The following is a 16,722-nucleotide window of genomic DNA, read 5'->3' as shown; positions in this document are numbered from 1 at the left end:
TGGAAGATCTCTCTCTCTCTGTCTCTACCTCTCTCTGTAACTCTGTTTTTCAAATAAATAAAATAAATCTTTAAAAAAAGGACAGTGCGTAGCATTGAATTGTTCTCTCTCTTCTATCCTTAAGCAAGAACAGTCTTTCCAACTGTTTCTACCAAGCAGGGATTGAAATACCAGTATCTACCTTACAGAGTTGGTGGGAGAGGGCACCTAATGATGCCCAGCACCATGGACTCCTCCCATGCCCCCTCAGCATCCAGCAGCCTGCTCTCTGCAGCACTTGTTGTTGGGGGGAGTGAACAGGAATCACAGGAAGAAAGAGCCCAGCACAGCCTCCTACACAGCACTTAACAACGCGCAGCACCATGGACTCCTCCCTGCCCCCACGACATCCAGCAGCCTGATCTCTGTTGCAAACAGCAACACCTCATTCCAGAAGCCTGAGTTCATGTGAGTCCTTGCCAAGGAGCGAATGGGGCCCACAGGTACTCCCCAGTTAAATGCTTCTGAGAGGGGTAGACTGAGAGCCACTGCAGGGTCAGCTCCTGCTTCCAGGAGGCCACAGATGAGCCTCTGCCCCCGAGCCTGAAGCTGTCCCTAGACGAGGGCTTCACGGTGGCCTTGTGACTGCACAGGTGGAACTGCAAGTGATAATTCACAGCCTGGACCAAAATCCCCAAAGGCCCTGGGTGTCCACCTTGCTCTCCCATGACACTGGCCTGTTCTGCCTTTTTCTGTGCAAATAATCAGCACTGCGCTTCTGTTAACCATGATCAGCAAGGAGGGCATCACACACACACACATGTACTGTCCCATGTATGTGTGTGGCTCCCTCATTGCATTTACAAACCACAGGGTATCCAGCATGCTACTTCTAATTTGCTTTTATTTCAAAAGACAGAGGAAGGCATTCCCACATGTGAGCCACAAACTACCACTTTGTTCTCCACTTAGGATGGCAGAGGGAAGGCCTGAGCCTTTCCCATGACAGACGCCAAGGCAACAACACCACCAAGCAGGTCAGCATCGAGCACTGAAGTTGCCACCAAAACCCACAGAGCTCAGATGTCCACTGGAAGCTTCTATGCTGTTCCTAGGGAACGACATTACATGGGTGGTACTGCCCCCCGCTGCTCACAAACAATCCCCACTGGGAGTCTGACTGCTGAGCCTGCCGAGGACCCTGGCCCTGGGCACCACTCATTATGCCCAACTCCCTTATGGGGGAGAAGTCAGGATCTGTTTACCCACTGCCCACTGAGAGGAACACGCAGTGCAGAGGCACAGAGCACCACACAAGCCAAGAAAATCCACCGCATCTGATGCTTGAAGCCTGGTAAGACGTCCCTTTGCCTTTCCCTGTTGCTAACGCGCCCAGTACTAAGCCTGCTTGTGGACAACATAAATTGAATGTTTTCTCAAGCACCAGCACAAGCCAAAGGAACTTCCTGATGGTTCGTCAAACACTGCAGAGAGATAGCAAACTCTATGCAGGCTGCCATGGACAGAACCGTCTGTCCCTCTGAAATCCATGTGCTGAGGCCCTGGAACCCAAGGTGAGGGCGTGAGGAGGCAAAGCCTTTGGGAGGTGGCCGGGGTGGGGTCTCCCCTGATAAGAGGAGGCAGAAACACCAGAGTTCCCCTCGGCCTCCTCCAAGTGAGGACACAGCAAGCAGGGAACCCACTCTACCAAGCACCGCGATCGCGGCCTTCCCAGTCTCCAGACGTGAGAAAGCAATTTCTGCTGCCTGAGCCACTCATCCTGTGGTGCTCTGCTCCAGCAGCCCCAGCTGCCCAACACAGAGTAGCAGGAGAGACCCCAACAAGCTCCCTGTTATAGGAAAGCAGATGAAATGGCTGTGCAGGGAGCTGGAGCCACAGATGCGCAGATCACAACTCTTGAGATCTTCAACAACTCCCCAGAGAAGTTGGGGGGAATTCTGAGGGGTACATGCTCACAAGAAAGAACAGGAACACAACTCAGAACCCACACACTCAGGAGAGGAGCAGGACAAAGAGGCCCCGTTCATGATCTACGCCACAAGACACAAAGCCCTTTTCCTGTCACAGCCAAAACACTGGGAACACAGGACAGAACAAGACAGGGTTCTTGTGCCACGCACCTAAAGCATGGCATCTGGCCTAGTGTTTAGGACACCCATGTCACACATCAGGGCTCGGGCTCCTGACTCTAGCTTCCTACCAGGGCAGACCCTGGGAAGCAGTGGCAATGGCTTGAATACCTGGGTTCTTGCCAGCAATGTCAGAGACCTGGATTGAGTTCCTGATTCCTAGTTTCAGCCCTGGGGCCATTTTAGGCATTGTGGGAGTGAACTAGAAAATGGGAGGTCCCTCTCCCCCCCCTTCTCTCTCAGCCTCCTTTGCCTTTCAAATAAGATGAAAATACATTAAAATTAAATGCCTGTGATAGTGGTTTGTGCTAGAGACTTGATATCTATATATGTAGTTATTCACACATACACACACACATATCCCAATAAGTAAATAAATAAATAAATTTTTAATCATAAGACCCAAAACTCTAAAACGACTGGAAGAAAGTAGAGTAAAGGTCCATGGCATTGGTCTGAGCAGTTGTTTCTTGGATGTGACCCCAAAGGCGTGGGTGACAAAAGCAAAAATAAGACATGTGAGATTGCATACAAGAAAATCCTTCTCCAAGCAAAGGAAACAAGCAACAGTTCTCTAAGTAGAGAACTGACCCACACACTGAGAGAGAATATTTGAAATCATTTATCAGGTGAGGGGCTACTATCTAAACACAAAGAACTCAAATGGGCCGGCGTGGCAGCTCACTAGGCTAATCCGCCACCTGCAGCGGTGGCAACCATTGGAAATGGGGTGCCGGATTCTGTCCTGGTTGCTCCTCTTCCAGTCCAGCTCTCTACTGTGGCCGGGGAAGACAGTGGAGGATAGCCCAAGTGCTTGGGCCCTGCACCCGCATGGAAGACCAGGAGGAAGCACCTGGCTCCTGGCTTTGGATCGGCGGCCATTTGGAGGGTGAACCAACGGAAGGAAGACCTTTCTTTCTGTATCTCACTGTCTAACTCTGCCTGTCCAAAAAAAAAAAAAAAAAAAACTCAAATGAATCAGTAACAAAAAAACAGCCCCTGAATGGACATTTCTCGAAAGAAGACATACAAGTAACCATCACCAATTATCAGAGAAATGCAAATTAAAATCACAACAGAGGCCGGCGCCGCGGCTCACTAGGCTAATCCTCCGCCTAGCGGCGCCGGCACACCGGGTTCTAGTCCCGGATGGGGCGCCGGATTCTGTCCCGGTTGCCCTTCTTCCAGGCCAGCTCTCTGCTGTGGCCAGGGAGTGCAGTGGAGGATGGCCCAGGTGCTTGGGCCCTGCACCCTATGGGAGACCAGGAGAAGCACCTGGCTCCTGGTTCCTGCCATCGGATCAGCGCGGTGCGCCGGCCGCAGCGCGCTGGCTGCGGCGGCCATTGGAGGGTGAACCAACGGCAAAGGAAGACCTTTCTCTCTGTCTTTCTCTCTCACTGTCCACTCTGCCTGTCAAAAAAAAATCACAACAGAGAGGCCAGTGTTGTGACAAGGTGGGTAAGCTGCCACCAAGACGCTGACATCCCACATGGGCACTGGTTTTTGTCCCCCTCGATTCACTTCCAATCCAGCTCTCTACTAATGACCTGGGAAAAGCAGTGGAGGATGGCCCACGTGTTTGGGCCCCTGCATCCAGGAGCTCCTGGCTCCTGGCTTTGGCCTGGCACAGCTTGGCCATTGCGGCCATCTGGGGAGCAAACCAGCAGATGAAAGAGCCCTCTCTCTGTCCCTCACTCTCTCTCCCAACTCTAACTTTCAAATACACATACAAATCTTTAAAATAGATAAATAAAAATAAAACCATATAAGATGGCATGTCACTCCACTAGACTGGCTATTACCAAAAGACCCAGGCCACAGGTGCAGAAACAGGGGTTAGCATGCTTCTCAAGGGAACGTCAGTCAGTACAGCATGTTGAAACCAAGCATGGAGGGCCCCTAGAAGCTAAAAACAACTCAAACTCTCCCACGACCCCACCAGTCCACATCCGGATTTATGTACATGTGCATGTAAGGTGAATATGTACATGCATGTAATGTGTGCACCTACATGTGTGTGATATCTGCATGTGACATGTATATGTGTGATATGTATGTGTACGTGTCTGTGATATGTACATGTTAATGTAATGTGTGTATGTGGTATATACAGGAATACATATATGTATATGGCAGAGCCATGTCTTCACTCACATGTCCACTGCAGCACTGCTCACCACAGCCAAGACAACGGAAACGCATGAATGCCCCTTGGCAGGTGAACGGACAAGAAATGGGAGCTGCAACACACCCAGGAATACCCGGACCCAAAACACCCACAGGAGGGTCTGTCACAGCATGTTCATGGAGACAAAAGTCATGCACTGTATATGAGGACTCCGAAGTCCTTAAAACACAGGATTGAAATGTTCTTACTGGGGCTGGTGTTGCAGACGGGGGTTAAGTCACCACCTGTGTCCCCAGCACCCCATGTGAGTATCGGTTCAAGTCTTGGCTACTTCACTTCTGATCCAGTTCTCTGCTAATGTGCCTGGAAAAGGAGCAGGACATGGCTCAAGCTTGGGCCCCTGACACACACACTGGAAACCTAGATGGTGTTCTAGGTTCCTGACTTCTGCCAGGCACAGTCCCAGCCATTGTGGCTATTTGGGGAGTGAACCAGCAGATGAAAGATCTTTCTTCTCTCCCTCTCTGTGTGTTTGTGTGTGTGTGTGTGCACACGCGTCCCTGTGTGTTTCTACCTCACCACACATCCGTAACTGCGCTTCAAGTAAATAAATAAATCTCTAAAAACAAAAAAGGGAAGGGGAAGAATACCAGAGAGCTGATCTGTCTCCACCCAATGAGAACAAAGCAAGAAGATGGCCGCCCTCACCAGGAACCCAACCATGCTAGCACCTGGGTCAGACTTGCAATGCTGAGAACCAGCAGAAAATCAATGCCTGTGTCCGGGCCAGGCCAGTTGTGGGGTTTGTTACAGCAGCCTGAGCTGACTAAAACAAACCCAAGACCTCCAGAAGAGCATGTGACAACCTGACACAGCTAACCCATGGACTCAAGTCTCCACATAGCTCAGTCTCCTTACTGGCATCACCAGATGGGAGAACTCCATCATCACCACTGTGTGTCCTACCGACACAGCAGGCACACTTGGGGGGAAAATCACAGCATTCCACTCCCTTAGGACGACCTCCTAGCAAATCAGGACAAGACAGTCTAGAGTGGGAATTGAGAAATTGTCTCTATAATGTGCCTGCAGTAAGCCACGCTGCTAACAAAGTGCTGGGGCGAGGTCTCGGATGGACGAGTCACATGGCCGGTGGTGGGTGCCGCAGAGAGCTGACTACAATGCACACCTGGGAGCGGGTGAGCTCTTGGAAATGAGGGAGCCGCTTACCATCACTCAGGTCCTGCAGGAGACCCTCCTGGCAGGAGAAGTCCAGGCTCGCTTTCATGGTGACAGTGAAGGTGGCCATCTGCCCAGGCTGCAGGGGGAAATGGGTGAGGGTTTCTTCCAGCTTCCAGCTCAGGAAGTCACCGTACAGCTTCTCTGCAATGGTAACAACAATAGTGATGTTGATGGTGATGGCAGAGCAGAGGCACAATGAGACTGACACCAACCCGGCTGGGAAATTTTGGCACAGGACAAGAAGCATTCAAGATGTCAGAGAGCAAAAAGTCCCAGGAAAAGTCCTGAATCAGAAGAGGCCATGAGGCACAAAGAGGAGGGAGAATGCATCATGTTACAACCAGCTACAGCACTCTCCTTGCCTGTCCAGAGGGCTTTTCCTTCCTCAGAAGTGCTTCACTGGAGAGATGAACTCTGGGGCTGAGGCCACAGTGCCCCAGGGGCAGGGGACCGAGAGGCGGTGGTGTATGGAGAAGAAGGAGGTGTAAGGACCATCAACCCTGACTGTAGCTGACCTGCAGGAGGCTCCTGCCAACCACAACCCTAAAGGAAGGGGAGGAGCAGGTGGCAAACGTGGGCTCAGTGCTAAGTGCTATCACCGAAACACCAAGAGCCAGGCAGCTGCTGTCCGCGTGCTCCCCTGAGCAGTACCTGCTAAGATCGCTGTATATACTTTCTCCCTGACTTCTGCATGGGCTCTGCTCCCCATCCCATCTTAGGGAGGGCACCACGTCCACACAGCATCCGGCACTCTGCTGTCCAACCCTGACCGCAAGCCTGTGAAACGGTGCCATTCTTTCAAGTGTAATTCTTTACATGAGTGTGGTGCACCGAGATCCCGGGATAACCACCTGGGAATCTGGCATCCAGTGGTCTCCGAGCTGCAGGGCCAGGCATCCTGCGTTCTCTTGCCCTTCTCCCTGCTCACTTAGGTCCCATCTGTACTCCCAACCAGCAGAACTTAGCAACCCCAACAGTGTGTGCCTAAAGGCTTTCTACTTTCTCTTGAGAGCAGGTCTGACTCCTACACCCCACCATGAGCTCCCCAGCAGAGCTTATGTACTAAGCACAAGCCTGGTGTGGCAACTGGCTTGTAAACGTGGTGCACATATGTTCAACTGTTGCCAAGTGAGGTGAGCATCTCTGCAACAGAGGACAAGCAGAACATGTGAGGCTGGGGAGGTGGAATTCATTCTGCTGGATGGGGAAGCTAAGCATTTGGGTGGGACACATGGCCTGGGCTGTGGAGAGGACAGAACTGGACATGCAAAGAGGACAGCCAGGAATGGATTGAGCCCAGCAAGCAGTGAGTGCAGAGACCATGGAGCCTAGTGGCACAGAGGTGGGTCCGACTCATCCTGCAGTCTCCAGGGCACTGGCATCACCAGCAGTGGGAGGCACTCACTGTGGGCTCACCCAGCAAAAGATGAACAGACACCCGGACAGGCAGATGCAGCAACGGTAGAGAAAGGGAGCAGAGCACCTAACTCCTCCCTGGACAGCCCAGCCCTGTCCCTCTGCTTGCACAGGACATGCTGCACCTGCCCTGTCCAGCTTTGGTACCACATGCTCAGCCCCATGAGGACAAAGATCACAGTCCCTGAAGCACAGTGGGCACCAGGGGAGAACAGAGGGAAAAATGTGCACAGAGAGCCTCTGAATGTAGGATAAGAAACTGAGTAGAGGGAAATGATTTTAAAATGTTCAAGAAAGGTGGGGGCCAGCACTTTGGCATGGCAGGCTAAGCCTCCACCAGCGACCTCAGTATCTCATATAGGCACCCATTCGAGTCCTAGGTGTTCCACTTCTGATTCAGCTCCCTGCTGATTGCCTGGCAAAGCAGCAAAGGATGGCCCAAGTGCTTGGGTCCCCACCACCCATGTGGGAGACCCAGAAGAAGCGGCTGGCTCCTGGCTTCAGTTTGGCTCAGTCCTGGCCGTTGTGACCCTCTGGAGAGTGAACCAGCAGATGAAATATTTCTCTCTCTCTCTCTCTCTCTCTGTCTCTCTCACTCCCTCACTCTGCCTTTCAAATAAATAAAATAAAATATATATTTTTAAAAAAAGAGTTCAAGGGGCCTGCCCTGTGGCATAGTGGGTAAAGCTGTTGCCTGCGGTGCAATATGGCTATCAGTTCAAGTCCTGGCTGCTCCTCTTCCAATCCAGCTCCCTGCTAATGCACCTGGGAAAGCAGGAGAGGATGGCCTACATGCTTGGGCCTCTGTACCACATGGGAAACCTGGATGGAGTTCCAGGTTCCTGGCTTCAACCTGGCCAAGCCCTGGCCATTACAGCCATTTGGGGAGTGAACCAGCAGATGGAAGATCTCTTTCTTTGTCTTTCCCCTCTCTTTGTAGCTCGGCCTTTAAAGTAAATAAATAAAATTCTTTGTAAGATAGATGATTGATAGATCGATAGATTGATAGATCTATCGATTGATCTATCTGACCTGAATATCTCTGATGTCTCTCAGGCACCAGCAGACCAGGGCAGCAAACCTCAGCTCTTGTCCACACTCACGGGGGTGGTGACACAGCAGTCACTCTTCAGACACTCTGCAGAATACTCATTCTGGAATTACTGCACGAGGGGAAGACTAGATCCCGGTGAGTATCCAGGGAGCACATTAAGCCTCCAGCATTCAAATGGCTCAAGCCAAGTCAGGCAGCTGGTCACTAGCAGACAACCCAGCAACAGCAACATCCAGGAGAGGGAAAGCAAGCCCTGAGCAATCTGAGGAGTGTAAGGGGCTGGGGCTTCCCACACACAAGTGCAGCAGGAGCAGAGCACGAGAAGAGGTCTGGAAACTGCCGCCTGGTCTACGACCCACCCCGGCACAAGGCCAGAATGTCAGTGACGCTCCAGGTCTCACACACAGAACCCTGGGAGGCCAGCATGAGCACACTCAGACACCGAACAATCTGCTTATGTTGTAGGAAACTCTGTGCCTTAAGTGATGTGTGGAAGTCACAGGCAGCGCCATGCTCAGGGACCATCTGATGCCAAACAACCAAAGCCTTTATGGCTAAGGCACAGCTGCGGGCAGGGCCAGTGAGCCTTCTCTGTGGCTGCAGTGCCATGGCAAGCTACACAGCTCGGGCACCAGATTCAAGACCAGGCCCTGCCTCACAGGCAGCCCTTCCTGTTTGTTTCTCTCTGTATTTCTGTGCTACCAGACAGAATGAAGAAAGCAGCTTCTCAAAATCCCAGAGGGACGTGCTGCCAGAGGGAACAGGAGAAACAGATGTCAACCGTGGTGCACACATCACTCATTCTCCCCCTGAGAAAAGTGGTGTCAGCATCTTAACAGCGAGTAGCACTGGGTGACGAGCAGGGACCGCTCAGCTCTGCTGTGCTTGCCGGCTTCTCCCTGAGCCCGGGCTCAGCTCCAGCATCGGTGGGAAAAGACGCAGCCCAAGAAGCTCGGCCCAATCAAACCCTGCATGAATCTTCAATCACGCTGGCATGGAGTCAGCACTTCTTGTTGAAGAAAAAAGACATCCAGCAGTGTGTGTGGGTGTAGCTACATACGTGCACGTGTCTGCATGTGTGCACACCCTCACACACGTGGATCACAGGACATTTGTTGGAAAGCTTAAACAAACAGTAGACTTTTCTGAATCTGGGACTATTTAAGCAAGAGTGAAAGTTGGCATCTTCCCAAGCCTACAAAGGACGACTTGTTGCTAGTGATTTATAAGTAAAGGGTTAAATCACTAGACAATCCTGGTCGTGAAATGTGGTGGAGTGCAATGGCTCATCTCCTTGGAAGGAATGTGTACACGCGGGGGACAAAAGACTCCACTAGGAGACTATCGAAACTCAGAGTAGAGTGTGCTAAAGTGGCAGGAGAGAACATCAGCAGCCCATTTGTATACACAGACAATGTCATGGCTGAGAAAGGACTTCAAAGACCAATCCCGTTCACATAGCTACAGAGAAAAGAAAATAGCTTGGAATCAATTTAACCAAGGATGTTCAAAATCTGAGAATCATGAAAGATTAAAGAATGAAATAGGACACCAAAAAAAAAAAAAAAACCACAACAACAATAAATTGAGCAGCTTCTGCACTGCCAAAGAGACACTCAGCAAAGTGAAGAGGCAAACAGTTTCAAAGCATGCAACTGATAAAGAATCAACTGCCAGAAGCTTTCAAGAAACTCAACAACAGCAAAACAAACCACCCACTCAAGAAATGGGCAAGGAACTTCAACAGGCTAAATATCTCAAGAAAGGAAATCTAAATAGCCAACAAACACATGCAGAATTGCTCAGGAACACTAGCCATCAGGGAAATGCAAATTGATACTACAAGGGCCTTGAGGATGTGGGGGAAGAGGCACCCTCATCCACTGCTGGTCGGAATGTAAACTGGTATCACTACTGTGGAAGACAGTAAGGAGGTAAGTCAGAAATCTGAATATAGACGTACCATATGTGCCAGCCATTCCAGCCCTGGCAATATACCCAAGGGAAATGAAATCAGTATATGAAAAAAAGAGTTATCTCTGTCCCCATATTTACTACGGCTCAAATCACCATAGCAAAGATATGCAATCAGCCAACATGCCCATCACCTGAAGACTGAATAGACATTATGGGCTATGGACACCATATACGCACGCATACACAGACTGCATATCCTGGCTACTATGCATCCTACTGCAATAAGCACAGGCCTGTGGAAACCTCTCTGTCTACACAACCATTTTGTTTCCTTCAATATGTTGCCAATAGAGGGTACATCCATACAGTTTTCCAGGTTGACAGGAGTAACTTCACATGAGAAATTTTTTTTTTTTGCAGTGGGAGGTAAAAGTAGCAAAGTTTATTAGGGAAGGGACATCCATAAGAACGGATGGGCACCTCTCCAGACAGGACCTGAGAGAGAGTGCCCAGTCGCTTGGACTGGGGGGGGAGGGGGGGGAGGAGCGAGGTTACATGGTTGAGTGCAGAGATTACGCCTGGCCAGACCAGGCAGGCAACTCAGCAGAGAGGCAGAGGGCTGAGCACGCAGTATGGTGGAGGCCCGGGGTTTTTAAGGAGATGGGTCTTGCTTCCCCACCTCTGTTCCCCTTGGAACAAAGGGCTTTTTGGATGTAAATAGAAAAACTTCTATCTGAGTTTTCTCTTGAAGGTCTGGAACAAAGGACTTCATGGATGCAAATGTTATCAGCCAGGAGGAAGGGTGGGCAGGACCCCCTAGAGAATTGGGATCCAGAGCAGGGTGTTTGAAATGCAGATACTGGGCTTTACCTGAGAGATATCAGGTAGAAGGGGTCAGAGCAGGGCAGGATGTGAATACTGGGCTGCCCCAGAAACACCATCAGGATGACTTTGAGGTGCAGCATATGCTGGTCACAGATGTTTTCTCTTTAGGCCTTTATGTCGCACACACATAAGCTCATAACTGACTTCCTACCTAACATTTCCCCCTCAAGAGGCAATACCCAAAATTCTTCTTTGGGATTATGGATGGAGATCCGTTTTCTGTAATTTCTTCAAAGCTGGCATGTGGGCGTCGAGGGGGTTTTGGGTTTTTCCTCTTGCTATCTGTCTTATGCTGTGTGACAGTGTCCTTGGAAAGACTGTCCTGCTCGGTCCAGAGGACTGTTCAGGTCGTCCAGTGGAATGGGCTGGAAGCCTTGTCTGACGACCATTTGGAGTTCAACAGCTTTTATTCTCCGATGTCTTCTCAAAATCCCTTCGTGGTTGCCAAAAATGTTACCGGAGAAATTGCAGGGTACTTGTCTTCGCACAAGAAAGAATTCAGGCGTGAGACAGAGAGTAGTGGGAGATAATAGTAGCAAAGTTTATTAGGGAAGGGACATCCGTAAGAATGGATGGGCACCTCTCCAGACAGGACCTGAGAGAGAGTGCCCAGTCGCTTGGACTGGGGGGGGGGGGAAGGAGCAAGGTTACATGGTTGAGTGCAGAGATTACGCCTGGCCAGAACAGGCAGGCGACTCAGCAGAGAGGCAGAGGGCTGAGAGCGCAGTCCCACATGAGAAATTATATTGCTATACATGTATACATTACAAAATACAGACATCGGATCCATAAGCTAAATTCCACCTTAAAACACTAGAACAGCAAAGTATACCTTAAGAAACTGTAAGGAGGAAAAGTATTCAAACACAAATCAACCCAACAGCCTAGAAAATATCACAACAGACATTCAGTGAGACCAAAGTACAGTGCTTGAAAACTCAGTCACCTGACAAAACGTGTATCCACAGGAAGCAGGGGAAAAAAGGAGAACAGACTCAAGTGGCTTGACAACAGAAATGAAAGAGGACATCGCTACCAAACTTGCCAAAATAATACTCCAAAAACACTAGGGAAAAACCAAGGCACAAGGATTTGGTCAACCTAGATAGGGTGGACTGATTCTCAGAAAGATGCAAACCACTAAAACACTTCTAATTTGAAAAGACACCGTAGTAGCAGAGAAACCGAACCAAACAAACAAACAAAAAATGAAGAAAAGTCCAGGACCAGATGGCTCCACCGGTGAGAACTCTCATGGAAAAGATAATTAAAATGCGTGATTCGCAAACCCTTCCAACAAGGAGATGAAGAGGAAAAGCCTTCCATTTCATTCCATCAGACCAGCCTTATCCCAACATGCAAAACAAGCACATCACAAAGAATGGCACACACATACAACCCGTCAGGAATGGGCCACATGCCTCAACAAAACATTACCAGACGCCATCCAGAAGCACAACCAAAGCTTAGCACACTGCGCGCAACTGAGAGTTACTCCGGAAATGCAAGGGTGGCTACCACACAAAATCAGTAGATCACAAAACAGAACACACATGGGGAAAGCCCACAGAGTATCCCGATAGACACAGAAAACCCAGTTCACAAAAACGTCCCTGCCGTTTGCCATACTAAAACACAAATCATCACATTAGGAATGCAAGCTACACCTCGGCCTGACCAGGCTCTTTCATGAAAAGCCCACAGAGCGCCAACATCACACCCAACGCGAGGAACCCGAAACTGTCCTAGACCAGGACACAGACATGCACTTTGGCTCTCGTTCCTCCCATCAACAGTCTGAGGTCTAGAGCAGGGCGGCTGGGCCCTCAAAAAGCAAACACACGGGAACGCGGGGCCGTTCCGGGAGGAGACCGAGCCACCTCTGCTCTCGCACAGCTGCTCGCACCCTGGGGACCCTTCCAGACGGTACGCACAGCACGACCGCGACTCCACCCGCGCCTTCGCGACCCAAGAGGCGCAGGCAGGCTGGCGGCCAAGACCCCCAGTGGGAAAACGCAACAGCCGCGCGTCACTCACCTCCAAGGGGGGTCCGGTCTGCTGGTGGGACAGAGGTCCGCGAAGGCCGTCGTTTCCGGATGGGGCCGAAGAGGAGAAATGCGCCTGGGAAACGGCGCGGCAGCCTCGGACACGCAGCCTCTCCTCATCCCGGCCTGACCCTGGGGCCGCTGGGTCTCCCTCAGGCTCGGCCAGCAGCGACGAGGACGGCTCCTCTCCTCACGGCTTGCGCAGGCTCTGCGGCAGGAGCAGACACGAGGCGCTGACTCCCAGCAGAGCACCGCCTAGCAGCAGGGACCCTGCGTGCAGGTGCACTTCCGGGTCACAGTGCCAGGCGCAGGCGCATTCCCCACTGGCCATCACCATGGCACCCTAAGACGCAGCTGCACACTGCTGCATCCAGCGTCTGAAGCCCTAGGGCCGCTTCCAGTCCCGCCTCTCCAGGCTGTGACCACGCACGCAGACGCTGATGGCCCAGGTTCTCTGGACCCCACCTCCCTGCCTCATGGGAGTCTTCAATGGACCTCCTGCCTCTTGCCTCCTGTCTCCTGGCGTCTGCCTGGCCCTGCGCTGGCCCTTCGTTGAAGCCGCTTGGGGAGAGAAGCAGTGCATGGGGCATTGCCAGCACTCTCTCTCTCTCTCTCTGAGTGATCGTCCATCTGGGGGTTCACCCCCGAGGTGGCTACAAAGGCCGGGACTGGGACAGAAGCCAGGGTTTTAGCCACCGCTCCATTCTGTGTTCAGGGGCCCAAGTCCTTGGGCTGTCTCCCTCTGCTTTCCCAGGCGTCTTAGCAGACAGCTGGATCCCACGGCAAACGACTTCTGGGAGGGTCGGCACTGTGAGGTAGCAGGTAAAGCACTGCCACAGTGCCGGTATCACATAAGAGTGCCGGTTCGAGTACGGCTGCTCCACTCACTTCTGATGCAGCTCTCTGCTGTGGTCTGGGAAGGCAGCAGAAGACGCCCCAAGTCCTTGTGCCTCTGCACCCATGAGCAGATCTCAACAAGGATCCTGGCTCCTGGCTTCAAATACTCTCAGCTACGCCCATTGCAGCCAATTGGATAATAGACCAGCAAATGGAAGACTTCTCTCCTCTTTCTCTCTTGCTTTCTCTCTCTCTCTCCATTCCTCCCTCCCTATCTCCCTGGATCTCATCTCCTCTGTGTGTACTCTCAATGTCAAATAAATAAATAAGATCTTCAAGAAAAGTAATTTAAAAAGGAAAACATAGCTATAAATAAAATATCACATCAAATCCAACTACTAGAGTTTTTTTTTTTTTAGAATTTGGTATTATATGCATTACTTACCCTATTAACCCAGAATTTGAAAAAGACTTTAACTTGGCTACAACAAATTTTTGGTACCCAGTCATTCTCTTCTTCCTTACAAGCATTCTCTGACTTGCACGTGAGGAAATCTTTGGGATTTACTTATCAGACACTTACGTACCCACTCACACAAGGACTTGAAACACCTGTGATCTACAGAGTTCTCCACGGAACACAGGTCTGCATCCCAGTCCCCGCCCTCCACAGTCTAGCCCTGCCTTTAAAGTATGGGTTATGTTGGAAATAGACCAAATCGTGTCTTCACAAAGCAAGATAGAATACCGAAAGGTAGCGTTTGAGGTCCCCTGGCTTTTTAAAAATTTTTTTGACAGGCAGAGTAGACAGTGAGAGAGAGATTGGGATAGAGAGAAAGGTCTTCCTTTTCCGTTGGTTCACTGTGCCGATCTGAAGCCAGGAGCCAGGTGCTTCTCCTGGTCTCCCATGCAGGTGCAGGGCCCAAGCACTTGGGCCACCTTCCACTGCCTTCCTGGGCCACATCAGAGAGCTGGACTGGAAGAGCAGCAACCGGGACTGAATCCAGTGCCCCAACCGGGACTAGAACCCAGGGTGCCGGCGCTGCAGGCTAGGATTAGCCAAGTGAGCTGTGGTGCTGGCCACGGTTAGTTACCTTCTAAAATACATGTAAATGCTCTGTAGGGGATCATTACTGAAGGTAACGTAATGTAAAATGTTTTAAGTTAGTAAATCTCTATCCTGTTAAAAATAACTTCCTAATTCATTTGTCATCAATTTAACACATGATGAATTAAGTTGATTTCAAATAAACACTGACAAAATTAAATCTTCTTTGTTGCATTTTTCTTTTATTAAAGTAATGTAATTTACTTTTCACTTTTTGTGAAAATCCGGCACCCCGACTGGGACTAGAACCCAAGGTGCCAGCGCCGCAGGTGGAGGATTAGCCTAGTGAGCTGTGGCGCAGGCCGGTCCCCTAGCTTTTAATGGGAGCCTAATTCACTATCTCCTCTGTTCAATTTTCTGTCATTTCCTCCTGAATTTCCTGTTTTGAGTCAAGGGTGCTACCAGCTTCTTAGTCTTGGAAGTCTCCCCAAATTGTCCTGCACCCTCTCTGTGCCTGCTGTGTCCTGTGTCCATGTGAGTTGATCTCACCTTGGCCCCTCCTGCCTGGCTTGTCCTCTGTCCACGTGTGAGTTGATCTCACCTGGGCCCCACCTGCCTGGCGTGTCCTATGTCCATATGAGCTGATCTCACCTGGGCCAGTTCTTCCCCTTTCCACTGTCACGGGGCTGGTTCAGCTCTAAGGTCCCTCCTGCTCTGCAAGCTGCAGCACCCTCTCAATGTCATGCCCCAATCCCCTGGCTTGGCTCTTTCCAGCCTACTAGTCACAGGTTAGGGAGAGTTTGCACCTTCTTCTTAGCTCGGGACCTCTGGGACGGGCCTTGTGTACCCTGTGAAGTCTTGGCTTTATCTCAAGGACACTCATGGTTTGCTTCAAGCCATCTTTTTAGCCTGCTTTCATACTTTCCCCATCTACATAATATGTATTTGGTTTACTGGGCATTTTTGGTTCTTGGAGCCCGTCATGTAGTTGGTGCTGTTCCTGCAGGAGCAGCTCTGGGGTACTCCTTTCCCCAGCTCCCCTGCGGTTAAGAAGTCAGCAGATTCTTCCTCCTCTCCTTTGGATTACCTGGCTGAGTTCTCAATGAGATCATTGCATTTGCTCCTAGTGTCCCTTAGCTAGCTGATCTCTCCCTGGGTTGTGCACGCCTGGGGACAGGGATCCTGCTGTCTTTCTTTCCCTGTAAGTCAGGCAGTCTGTGTGGAGCTGAACGACTTCACATTGTCTTTTCTGAAGGCTTAATAACCCAGGCAGAGGGAGAGCCAGGAGTTAGAGGACTGCTGTTTCTCTTCAAGGGATGGAATCTCACTGAGTGGTGTCAGGGAGGGTCTTCCTCACAGGATGATGGCTGCTTAGGCAGTGTCTGCGTGTTGGGGGGAGTGGAATGAAATCTGGGCACGTGGTGGAAGAATTGGCAGACCCCTGACCTGGGGTGAGTCTCTGAGCCTTGGCTTCCTGATCTGTGGAGAAGGGATGGCAGTGACTGTGTGTGTCCCGAGTTTGCACGGTCCTGGATGCCTGTCGCTGCTGCCACAGTCATCTCAGGTCTAGGAATCCCTGACATTCAAAGGCACCTTGCAGTTTCTGTCTGCCTCTGACCTTTTATGGTGCTGGGTTCTGTACCTGGATGGAGGGTGGCAGCAGATCCCAAGTTTTCCTTGTAAAAGCTTTTTGAAAATTCAAGTTGAAGCATTTAAAAATTTTGTTTGTTTATTTATGTAAGATGCTGAGTGACAGAAAAAAGAGAGGGAAATCTTCCATCCAGCGGTTCACTCCACAAATGCCTGCAACAGCCAGGGCTGGGCCAGGCCAAAGTTAGGAGCCCAGAGTTCCTTGCAGGTCTCCATGTGTGTGGCAGGGACACAAGCACTTGAGCCATCACCTGCTGCCTCCCGTGGTGCACATGAGCAGGAAACCAGATCTGCATCATGGAGCAACCGAGACTTGAACCAGACTCTCCAGTGTGGGATGTGGGTGTCCCAAGCTGCAGCTTAACCTGCTG

At 50.8% G+C, this 16,722-nt stretch overlaps 1 long non-coding RNA gene across 16 annotated transcripts in view; it reads right to left on the bottom strand.

The window, feature by feature from the left end:
- LOC103346136 (uncharacterized) overlaps positions 1 to 16,722 on the bottom strand; it is a 331,605-nt gene that overhangs the window by 91,909 nt on the left and 222,974 nt on the right. For 12 of the 16 annotated variants that reach the window (XR_011381021.1, XR_011381020.1, XR_011381022.1 and 9 more), the window contains exon 12: positions 5,488 to 5,640. This is a non-coding gene — a long non-coding RNA (uncharacterized lncRNA). Of the gene's footprint in view, positions 1 to 48; positions 4,621 to 5,487; positions 5,641 to 12,808; positions 13,025 to 16,722 lie in introns of those variants that run through there. The other 4 variants (XR_011381031.1, XR_011381032.1, XR_011381033.1 and 1 more) reach the window with 2 other exon arrangements.

Source organism: Oryctolagus cuniculus, chromosome 12, assembly GCF_964237555.1.
Source record: "Oryctolagus cuniculus chromosome 12, mOryCun1.1, whole genome shotgun sequence".
Lineage (NCBI taxonomy): Eukaryota > Metazoa > Chordata > Mammalia > Lagomorpha > Leporidae > Oryctolagus > Oryctolagus cuniculus.
The sequence above is the reverse complement of the archived record's forward strand: the minus strand, read 5'-3'. Positions and strand labels throughout refer to the sequence as shown.